The sequence below is a fragment of the Schistocerca serialis genome, chromosome 4 (genome assembly GCF_023864345.2).
Source record: "Schistocerca serialis cubense isolate TAMUIC-IGC-003099 chromosome 4, iqSchSeri2.2, whole genome shotgun sequence".
In the NCBI taxonomy this organism is placed as follows: domain Eukaryota; kingdom Metazoa; phylum Arthropoda; class Insecta; order Orthoptera; family Acrididae; genus Schistocerca; species Schistocerca serialis.
Window position 1 is genome coordinate 491,573,917 of NC_064641.1, and position 12,653 is coordinate 491,586,569.

The 12,653-nt window shown below is 41.0% G+C and overlaps 1 protein-coding gene across 1 annotated transcript in view; it reads right to left on the reverse strand.

Annotated features, from left to right (window-relative positions):
* Positions 1-12,653, reverse strand: part of LOC126475209 (hexosaminidase D-like) — a 181,904-nt gene that overhangs the window by 110,480 nt on the left and 58,771 nt on the right. The window lies entirely within an intron of this gene.

Consider the following 12,653-nt stretch of genomic DNA (forward strand, 5'->3'; position numbering starts at 1 on the left):
TGGCACCCACCTACATAGGGAGAAATGATCATCATGATAAAATAAGAGAAATCAGGGCTCGCACCAAAAAATTTAAGTGCTCGTTTTTCCCGCGTGCCGTTCGAGAGTGGAACGGTAGAGAGACAGCATAAAAGTGGTTCATTGAACCCTCTGCCACGCACTTTATCGTGAATAGCAGAGTAATCACGTAGATGTAGATGTAGAAGACACAAGAAAAGAAGTTCAAACATGAAAGCCAGTGCTGATGTCCCTCATGGTGTCAAAGAGTTCTATATTGGGGAAGTATGTGAGGGAGATTGAATGGGTCAGGATGATCAACCACTGAGAAAAGTGGATTGTCCAACCACGACTTTTGGCTTGTACAGGAAATGCCACTAGGACAGTGATGCATATGTAAAATCAGTGGATAGAACAAGAAGTCATACAAAATAATGAAACATTACTGGACCTTGCAATCTGACCACTTCATGAGATCTACATCTACATCAACACTTCGCAAGCCACTGTAAGGTGCGTGGCGGAGGGTACCCTGTACCTCTACTTGTCATTTCCTCTCCTGTTCCACTCGCATATAGAGCAAGGGAAAAACAACTGTCTGTACACCTCCATACGAGCCCTAATTCTCGTACCTTATCTTCGTAGCCCTTACGCACAATGTATGACAGCAGGAGCAGAATCGTTCAACGGTCAGCTTCAAATGCCAGTTCTCTAAATTTTCTCAATAGCGTTTCCCAAAAAGAACGCAGCCTTCCCTCCACAGATTTTCATTTGAGTTCCCAAAGCATCTCCATAATACCTGTGTGTTGTTCAAATCTACCAGTCCTCCTCTGAACTGCTTCGATGTCTTCCTTCAATCCGACCTGGTATGGATTCCAAACTCTCAAGAAGTACTCAAGAATAGATCGCATCGGCATCCTATATACAGTCTCCTTTACTGGTGAACCACTCTTTCCTAAAATTCTCCCAATAAACCGAAGTCTACCACATGCCTTCCCTACCACAGTTTTCACACGCTCGACACTACACCCAGATATTTCAATGACTTGACTGTGTGAAGCTGTACAACAGTAATACTGTATCCAAACATTACAGGTTTGTTCTTCCTAATCATCTGCATTATTTTATATTTTTCCATATTTAGGGCTAGCTGCCATTCATCCAAATTTGGTCTAAGTTGTCTTGTATCTTCCTACAGCCACAACTTCAACACCTTACCGTACAACACGGTATCATCACCAAACAACTGCAGACTGCTGCCCACCCTGTCCACCAAATCATTTATGTATACAGAGAACAACAGTGATCCCATCATAGTTCTCTGGGGCACTCCTGACAGTACCCTTGTCTCTGATAAACACTCGCCATCGAGAACAACATACTGGGTTCTATTATTTAAGAAGTCTTCCTGCCACTCACATATCTGTGAACTTATTCCATATACTCATATCTTCTCGTTAACAGTCTGCAATGGGGCACCATGTCAATTGCTTTCTGGAAATCTAAAAATATGGAATCTGCCTGTTGTCTACATCCATAGCTCTCAGTATATAATGTGAGACAAGAGCAAGCTGAGTTTCAATGAGTGATGCTTTCTAAAACCACGCTGATTGATGGGCATAAGCTGCTCTGCGTGAAGAAAATTTATTGTATTCGAACTGAGAATGTATTCAATGATTCTGCAGCAAACAGAAGTTAGGGATATCGGTCTGTAATTCTGTAGGTCTGTTCTTTTACCTTTCGTATATACTGGAATCACCTGCACTTTTTTCCAGTCACTTGGGACTTTGTCCTGGGCTAGAGATTCTTGATAAATGCAACCTAGTAAGGGATCAATGCCATAGAGTACTCTCTGTAAAACCGAACTGGGATTCCATCCAGACCTGGTGATTTATTTGTTTTCAGATCTTTACGTTGCTTCTCTATGACAGGTACGCTTATTTCTATGTCATCCATACAGGAGTCTTCCTGACGGTCAAATGACATTATGTTTGTTCAGTTCTCCTGCATGAATGATTTCTTGAACGTGAAATTTAAAACTGTGACTTCCGTTTTGCTGTCTTCAGTGTCACACCAGACTGTTCAACAAGGGACGGAATGGAAGCCTCAGACCCGCTTAGCGATTTTACTCACAATGAGAATTTTCGCGGGTTCTCTGCCACATTTTTTTGTAAGGTGTGATGGTGGTAGTTGTAGTATGCTTCACGTATAGCTCTTTTCACAGACCCAAGAATCTCTAGTAACCTTTGCTTGTCATCATTTGTGAATCCATTTTGAACCCAAAGTGCAACAGCCTCTGCTTGCTCAGCATCTTACGAATTTCGCTATTAAACCATGGTGGGTCTTTTCCATCCTTTGTCCACTTACCAGGCACATAACTCTCCAGACCATGATTTACAATCTGCTTAAACTTTGCCCATAATTCCTCCACATCCATATTACTGGTACTAAATGATGCCAATTCATTGTATAAGTAATATGTTAATAACTGCTTATCTGCTCTATCTAGCAGAAACACACTCCTAACCTTCTTGATGGATGTTTTGATTTTCGTAGTCATAATTGCTATAATGACATCATGATCATTAATCCTTGTTTCTAAACTAACACTGTCAATAAGGTCCGGCCTATTTGTAGCTACAATTTCAGAAAACATGTTCAAAAGTATTTCGCATGACTGTCTGTACACCCCCCCCCCCCCCCCCCCCTGTTCCTAATCTTTAATTCGCTTTCCAAATTTCCCCTTGGTTTCCTTCACAGCTTGCTCATTGTATAGACTGAATAACATCAAGGATAAGTTACAACCCTGTCTCACTCTCTTTGAACAACTGATTCTCTTTCATGTCCGTCAACACTTATAATTGCAGTCTGGTTTCTGTACAAGCTGCATGTAACTTTTCCTTCCCTTTATTTAACCATGCTTCCTTCAGAATTTCAATACGTGTAGTCCAGTCAACACTGATAAAGCTTTCTCTAAATCTGTAAATCCTGTACACCTTAGGTATGCCTTTCTTAGACCTACCTTCTAAAGTAAGTCATAGGGTCATTATTGCTTTGTGTGCTTCTACACTTCCTCAGAACCCAGACTGACCATCCTTGAAGTCGGCTTCTGTCAGTTTTTCCATTCTTCTGTAAATAATTGATGTCAATATTCTGTTACAATGACTTATTAAACTGATGATTCAGTAATTTTCATGCCTGTCAGGACCCGTTTGCTTTGTAATTGGTATTATTACATTTTTCTTGAAATGTGAGGGCATATCCTCTATCCCATATATATCTTGTAAACCAGGTGGAATAATTTAGTCACCGTTGGCTGTCTCAAGGGTGTCAATACTTCTGAGGGAATGTCACGTACTCCAGATGCATTTTTCAACTTAGGTCTTTCAGCACTCTGTCATATTATTCTCACAGTAACATAGCACAAACTCCATTTTCATGTAATTTCTCTTTTCTTTCTATAATACTGTCTTCATGATCATTGCCCTCATATAGCTCTTCTTTGCTTAGTACTGACTCCCTATCTGAGCACTTTATATTCATATAGGTTCTTCTCATTTCGCCAAAGAGCTTGTAGCTTCTCAGTCTGTCTCCGCGAGCGCGAGTGTACAGTGGCTTATAAACATTCCATGTGACTAGTATTTGTCATTATAGTTACTCTTTAACGTTGGCGGTATAGACAATTCCATGCCTCTCTTGACAGTTAACTGTTCAGCCTTCCACGCTTGTAAGCTATCCTTTATAGACATGTTTTCTGTGGAAATATATGTTCAATTCTACCAGATACCACATATTTGGTGACCCCCAAGGGTAACACAACAACATGACCATATCGTCATCAGCATTCTGCACCACACTGTGACATGAACATTCATTACTTCTGTGTCAGCCACACTCATTCTCGCACGAAAATGGACAATCCGCCAGTCACCACAGGGCCAGCTATGAGCGGCACAATAATTGGGTTACAATCAAATCCCCACCATTCTGGCAACATAACCCAGTGTCGAGATTTGCACAGCCTGAAAGCCAGTTCATCCCTGCACAGATATCAACAGACGAAACAAAGTATGGCCATGTAGTCGCAGCACTAACAGACGACTTAAGCCGCAGAGGTACAAGATATCCTTGCTGCATCATCTAATGCTGAATGGCATGCGTCAATTAAGAATGCGCTAGTGACGCACCTATCACAATCTGAAGCAAAGTGACTAGAAAAGCTATTACAGAATGAAGAGTTCGGCGATTGAACACTGACACAACTTTTGCATACATTGGCAAGCAATACAGTGAGCAACGATGTGCTGCACAGTATTTGGTTGATTACCCTCTGACACTCAAAAAATTCTGACAGTGTTCACAGGTGATTTAAATGCACTAGCGCAAACAGCAGACAGGATCGTCGAGACGTATCCCACAACAACGTGTCAGCACAGACACCATGGCAAGAGGATACATCTGCAATGATACTAGCACCACTCCCGTTGCAATTTTAGAGGAGCTTACCACAAAAGTAGCCACATGACGAACGAGACACGCATGTCATCAACGGCACCGCCGGTCATCAAGAAGTTGTAACCACTCGCCATCGGCACAAAATTTGTGTTGGTACCACAAGATATTCAGCAACCACGCATGAAAGTATACACCACCATGTAAGTGGAAACATGAAGTGGAAAACGTAGCAGCAACAACTACTCACACTGGTAATGCATGTCGACTTTTTTTTGCCACAGACCGCAACATGAAAGTACAATACCTAATGGACACAGGGGCAGAAGTATCCGTGTACCCAGTAACTCCTGTACTGCAGCTGTGACAATTCTTGTCTGTTTGCCAGTAACAACCCTAAGATTAAAACATACGGTCAGATCACACTGTAGCTTAACCTTGTCCTACCCCATACATTTGAGTGGCACTTCACAGTAGTGGATATGTCACAGTCTATCACAGGAGCTGATTTTTTATACTTTTATGATCTAATACCTGACCTCCGACGCAAGCAGCTGTTCGATTTCACTACACACCTGCATACTCCACGGAAGGTGTGTTGCATCACTCCCATGATGGTATGTACGGTAGCAGTAGATACACGGTACACATGATTCCTAAAAGAATTTCCCAAAATCATACAACAGTCGCCTACCCTCCCACTGGTTAAACACACAACGGTACAGCACATTATGACTATGTCAGGCCTGCCCCATCTCACTCCAAGCCTTGACATTTGTTGCCAAAGAAGTTGCATGTGGTGGAGCAGGAATTCCACAACATACTGTCAATGAGCATTTGCAGAGTTTCAAGTAGCAGTTGGGCAGCCCCAACCCATGTGGTATCAAAGAAGACCATTCCAGATCGGTACCCGGTGCCAAATATAGAAGACTTCTCTGCCAACGTTCATGGTAAGACTATATTTTCTTCTATTGATCTAGTCCGGGCATATCATCAGACCCCGTTGCCATAGAAGATAACCCCAAGACAGCAGTGACAACACCTTTTGGTCAATTCAAGTTCACTAAGATGCCTTTTGGTCTGTGAAACACACCATAGATGTTTCATTGTTTCATGGATGAGATTACTAGGGACTTATATTTCTGTTATGTTTACGTAGATGATATTCTGGTGATGTCTGCATTGGAAGAAAAACATTTACACCATCTGGCTGAGATATTTACTCATTTACGCATAAAAGGCTTAGTAACTTATCCTTCAAAGTGTACTTTTTGAACAAGAGAAGTGCAGTTTCTGGGTTACAAGGTAGACGTGCATAGTATTCTACCACTGAAAAATAAAGTGGAAGCCACAAACAAGTACCCTCACCCCATTACAATCAGAGAGCTATGGCGGTTTTTAGGAGTCATAAATTTTTTAGACAAAGATTTGTATACAATTACACATCGTTAACAGCACTCCTGAATGAATTTCTTAATGGCACACCAAAGCCAAATGACAGGTTTCATTGAACAAACAAAGCAGATGATGCTTTTCAGGCCGTAAAAACAACAATTGCAGAGGCTACACAATTAGCACACTCCACGGCACAGGCTCCACTTGCACTTATGATTGATGCCTTGTATACAGCTGTTGGCACTGTACTGCAACAACAGGTTGAACATTGTTGGCAGCCCATAGCATTCTTCAGACACAAGTTGCCACCTTCGCAGCAATGTTGGGCAACCTATGACCACAAACTGTATGCAGCTTATGCCACACTCAAGAAATTCAGGCATTTACTAGTGGGCCGACAGTTCACTATTTATACAGATGACTTGCTGCTAACATATGCCTTTGCTGTAAAACCAGAGATAGCATCACTGGGGCAAGTATGCCATTTAGATTACATTAGCCAATTCACCACCTGTATTGTTTATATACAAAGGATGCTGAACATACTAGTGGATGCGCTATCATGTGTAGAGGCGGTGAACGCGACAGCAGACACACGCTCAAATGTTGAAGCTGTAACAGCTACCACTGATGTTGGTACTCTCGCACAGACCCAACAATGTGATAATGAGTTACAAGATTTGTTAAAACAACTGGGACGACTGAAGTTACAATGTATCACAATGCCTGAAGCAAATGTTGAATTGTATTGTGACCTGTCTGGAGTGAAAGCACGTCCATTTGCGATGCAACACTTTCGAGCACAAGTAATTGCATCAGTACACAATCTGGCACATATAGGAGTACACGGCACTATTAGATTGGTCAAACAAAGTTTTGTCTGGCCTGGAATGCAGCAGACCACAAAACATTTGTCAAACAACGCATTATGTGTTAGAGGAACAAGAGCACACAGTATGTCAGAGCACCGCTAGGTGCACTTCTGCTGCTGAATCAACGTTTCGAACATGTGCACACTGATATTGTCGGGCACTGATGACCACACAGTTGAGCGCCCCGTAAACCAATCACCACCACCACCACCACCACCACCACCACCACATTGATATCATAGGCCCACTCGCAGTCTCAGAAAGCTATAATTATTGTCTTACAGTTGTGGACTGATTTACCAGGTAGCCTGAAGCACTCCCCATGAAGGATAACACAACAGAAACTGTGGCACAGACATTTTTTTGCGGTTGTCTCACCCGATTTGGCGTACCACTATGGATTACCATATACCAGGGACAACAATTCGAAGTCTACCTTCTCAGAGTATTAGTTACATTATTAGGCATGAAGCGTATAGACATCACAGCCTATCATCCTGCATCAAATGGTATAGCTGAACACCTGCATCGACAACTGAAAGCAGCTCTGCAATGTCACACATTGCAGAATTGGATGGAAGTACAATCTATGGTGCTCCTCGGACTACGGGCATCTTCAAAAGTGATCTAAAAGCTACAACAGCAGCTAGTGTGCGGGCAAACACTACGTCTGCCAGGAGAATTTTTACACAGACAGTCGTATCAGACTTTGCTGCAAGACTACGAAAGCACATATGCCAGCTTATACCAATAGCACCCATAAGTCAGGCTGGGAGACATTTGTTTGTGTTCACAAATCTTGAGAACTGCACATACATTTTCTAATGCCATGATGTGATTAGCAGAGGCGGCCACACATTCCAGATTAGAATAAATGGTAGGCCTACCACTGTCGAACTATACCGACTCAAGTCCGCATTTTTTTATGCATTGGACACAGCAGAGACTACAGGAGGCGAGTGAGAAGATAAGAATGTAGCACCAGAAAACGTCCCTGTACCCACAGCCACCATGAGACATTACAGATGCCAGGCACCTCAGAGAAGAAAACAATGCCAAAGATTGGTACCTCACATCCTGCTGGACCCACTGGCTCCAATAACACAATGCCAGGTTTCAAGAAAACAGTGGTAACATGTGTAGGGTGATGAGTGAAGTTTAATCTGTGATATCATTAACACTGGGGAGGGGGGGAGTCACGTAGCATCTCATTCTCACCCCGCAAATGCGTGTATACAGTGGTGTATTAACATTTCATGTGACTAGTATTTGTCATTATAGTTACTCTTTGATGATAGTGATTCAGACAATTCCATGCCTCTCTTTACAGTTAACTGTCAGCCTTCCACGCTTGTAAGCTATCCTGTATAGACGCGTTTTATGTGGAAATAAATGTTCAATTCTACCAGATACCACACACTCTTCAGTTTTCCTGTAGGGAATATGTATCTTTCCCCTCATTAGGCATGCTTCTAAAGCCTTGACTTTGTGCTCTAGCTATTCCTACTTATCCACTGTACAGTTTCTCTCAATGTTATGTTTTAGACATTTGTAGTCCCTTTTTCTTGCTTCATTTGCTGCATTTTTATATTTTCTACTTTGGTGAATTAAATTCAATAACTCATGTGTTACTGAAGGATTTCTATTGGGCCTAATGTTTTTGGCTATCTGATCCTCTGCTGCCTTCACTACTTCATTTCCCAAAGTTATGCAGTCATCTCCTATTGTATTTCTTTTCTCCATTTCCATCAATCATTGCCTAATGCTTTTTATGAAACTCTCAACAACCTTTGGTACTTACATTTAGTCAAGGCCCCATATTCTTCATTTTCTATCTTTCCGCAATTTCTTCAGTTTTAATCTGCAGTTCATAAACAATAAATTATGATCCGAATCCACATCTACCACTGGAAATTTTTTGCAGTTTAAAATCTGAATTGGTAATCTCTGTCTAACTACTACATCACAGAAGAATGCTTTGGCGCATACGCTGACAGCCCGAGCTCACCGGATTAGTGATGCCAACCACACACAACAGAAACTGAACAAGCCCACAACAACATTCCGTACAAATCGATACAACAGAGATATACAATGAACTATGGGTCAGCGAAGACAAAACAGACCTTATGTGAGAGGTGTCAGTAACCGTACAGGCAAGGTTCTGCATCATATAGCAGTCAGATCTGTATTTCAGAGAGGCTAAAAGATCCGAGATTTGTTGAAGCCCACCACGGATCCCGTGAATGCTCTCCACACCACAGGTGTCTATGAACTTCAGAGTGAATGCAGCAAAGTCTATGTTGGTGAAATAGGGAGGCCCATTAGCAATTGCATTTTGGAGCATGAACGTTACGTACAACTGGAGCAGAACAAGAAGTCAGCTGTATCAGAACACCATCACAAATGGCGCCATCCTATCTATTTTCAAGCACCTCACATGCTTGCTGGCACCCATGGATGCAGCAAAAGAAAATAGGAGAGGCAATTGAAATAATTAAACACCCTAACAACTTGAACAGGGAGGATGGCTACAAGTTACCTGCGGCCAGGCTGCCACTGACTACAGCCCAGTGGGACAAGTCTGTTTACCAGCCAGCAGCACCACTCGACCCAGGTTTAGCAGTATAGAAGCAGTTGCGGGAGAACTGCAGTGCAGCCTTAAAGCCTCACTGCAGGAAAACACTACCCCCTGGACACAAGCTGCCAATTTGCTATTGCCTTCCAATCACCAATGAGAACTTGCCTACCAGTCTCTTACCAGGGTGGCACAGGTAACAGACAGCTAATACATCACCTTCTGCCAATCACCTACTACAGCTACCTTCTAATCGGATACCAGGATAGCACAGGCTATAGCATACCATACAGCCACCCCTCCATAACAATCTCTTCAAACTGCCCAATGATATCACAGATATGTGCTGCCAGTAACCACCAAACAGCAGCAAATGACAGTATATATCTGTTTCAGAAGAAGGCCTCCTGGTTGAAAGCTTACGTGTTTAGTAGTCTTTTTGTTGTGCCTGTCTGCAACTCAGCATTTCTGCGATATGATGAGTATCAATCTATCCTTTTCATTATATTGTCATCATTACATCCTGGCTTTTCCATTGTTTAAGTATATAAAGGAAGACATTCACCAGTATACAGTAGTGAACTGCCCTGAAGAGGACTGCAGCAAGTTGGTTGAAATGTTGGCAAATTAGTTGTATTGTAATTTACAGTGACACGGCCCAATACCCAAAATTATATAACCTATTTGTAAACTTCCAGTGCCTTCTGGTCTCCTCCATGTACACATACTCTTCTTTATGATTCTTATACCAAGTGTTAGCAATAATTAAATAATCTCTCTGTTAAATTCTTCCATATAATGATCAGAAACTCACACCAAACAATTTATTTTTGTTCTCCTCAATAAACCAGTAGCATTTGGCCCTTATTATCTGGAAAGCTTTGAAATTATCTGCACTTGGTCAATAGCTGAATCTGTGAGGAGCTGTGTATTTCACTACCTCTTTATTGCAGAGAGTGACATTCCTCCAAGGGGGTCTTTGAAGATAACCTACAGACACTGGAACTGATTTACCAGGAGCTTGGTGGATCAGTGAAATAACATTATCCATCCATTCATGGATACTGTTGTGTACTGCACTGCCACAACTAGTCTGATGGCAGTACCTTCTGCAGGGTGCATGTCCACCAGTTGGAGTCTTTGCAAAATTACAGACACCACCACCTTGTCAACTACACCTGCCAAATTTCATCAGTCTCTTGACAACAGGAAGTAAGAAACATTTAAAAGCAAGCCCAGCTGAAGACAACCTTATTTGGTTTAGTCTAGAATATTAAAATCTCTTGCTTATTCTGACTGACTAGTAACAAATAAAACTTGCAGTGTGTCTGGTCAATTCTTTGATTTATTCTTGCAAATTTTGCATAACATTTGTTCACAATGAACCCATGGCCTACTTCTATTCTGTTCCAATACTGCAGGAATGCTGTGTCAAGTGCTTCATTTGTACTGTTCTTGCATTGTTTTTAACTGTTAAATAAACACTGCAGTTGTGACTGAACTGAACAGCCAGTTAGCTGTAAAGTGTCTAATTACCCTTTAAAATCATGAATTAGCTTCCTTTTGATCACTACTTTATCTGCTTGCCGAATCCAGGTTGCTAAACAAATAACCACTAATGTCACCATTACTAAATTTTTCTCAGCTGTTTCTTTCTGTGGTTGAACTGATTTTCTTGAGTCATGATTCAAGTCTCAAAAACGCATGGCATAATACCAGATCACAAAGGTAACTTGCAACAAAATTTCATTTTACTCAGCAGCAAGCCAATGAGTGTAGTGAATTGAAACGATGAGCCCTCTGTATATATAAAAAGTTGGTCATGTCAAGAAAATCCATTTGACTACTGTGTAACAGCTACAAATTTTAATATTTTATGATATGGAAGATTACATTTATGATCATGTATCCCCATGGAGGTAAGATATCATGGGAAGTTTGAAGCATGGGAGAGTCCAAGACAAGGGAGCTTAACTCATATGTTCTCTCTCTTTTATTACATACAACAGAGAGGTTGGAGGTACCCGAAAATAAAACAGTTGTTTTGCTCAACCATGTCACAGCAGTTTTTCAACTAGACAGAGCAGACACTATTGGAACATTGCATCCAGCAGACCTGTTGAGATATGGCAAGTATGGAAATGGTGAATTATCTACTAAATCTATGAAAACCCTTTGAGAAAATTATAGCCAATAGAGAAGCAGCCATTTGTATCATATGCACAGCAAAAGCTTAAGAAATCCATACACAGAGAGAGTAAAAGAGTGAGCACATCAAAGCCATTTGCTAAGTATAATAACTAAGGTTGAGGGAAAAGTTATAAAATGCATGAAAGCATATGGAATCTTCATTTTCTGGTCACTTGTGAAGAAAATTTAGTTCTGAATATATCCAGCTACCACAGCAAGATTACCAACCTAATGGATCCACAAATTTGTGAGGAGTTCGGAAAGGACCTTCTTTGAACTGCTACACAATTGATAAATAACTCCACAACTGAACTGAGCACTAAGAGAGGGAACTCTTTTTCATTTAAACTGCCACTGAGACAACACAAGTTGCCTAAAATACTTGTTAACACCAACAGGAACTTCAATCTGTTCGCCCAGCTACTCAACCATGATCTCACATTAACCAATCAGACTCTTTGTATAAAGAATTCAGCACATTTCCAACATAAACTAAATATTGCAGTCGGGCAGCCTGAGCATATATTAGAAAGCTTTTGTGCTGTTTTGTCACTTACCATGGTTCCATTTAATTAGGTACTGAAACAATGGAACCTAATTTCCCCTGTGAATACTAAGAGTCTTTTAAATATTGCCTCATGTCCACAGATATCAGATGGTATTATCTGTTTAATGAATATATGGTTTGGGTTGAAATGTGGCCCGTTAAGCTATATGGTGGCAAATGTCTACATGGTCAGTTGTGAACTATCACTAGAACACAAATATCCCATTATATGTAGCCAAGTGTGATCACTGATCGATATCAGTTTCAAATTAAACTTTTCTCCACTATTCCACTTTTGTGAGTAGACTCTCTTAGCTGCATCAAGCTGGAGCACCCAATCAGCCTGATGTAAAAGTTCTGTATAAACACTCAATCAGCGACGTATTCAAAATAGATAGATCCTAAGATGTAAATATTGTAACTACTATAGAACTACTAATTGGATTTTGAAGAATGAAACCCCAAAAAAATTATTTTTCTAAGAACTATGATACTAGCAGCAGAAATTACTAATTTCTATTTGAACAAGCAAAGTTGATACCAGTATCTCAGTAATTAATATAGCTGTGAAAAGAGACTGTAATTTAGTGAGGAACTTTTCTCATTTAATTAGGGGTTAAAA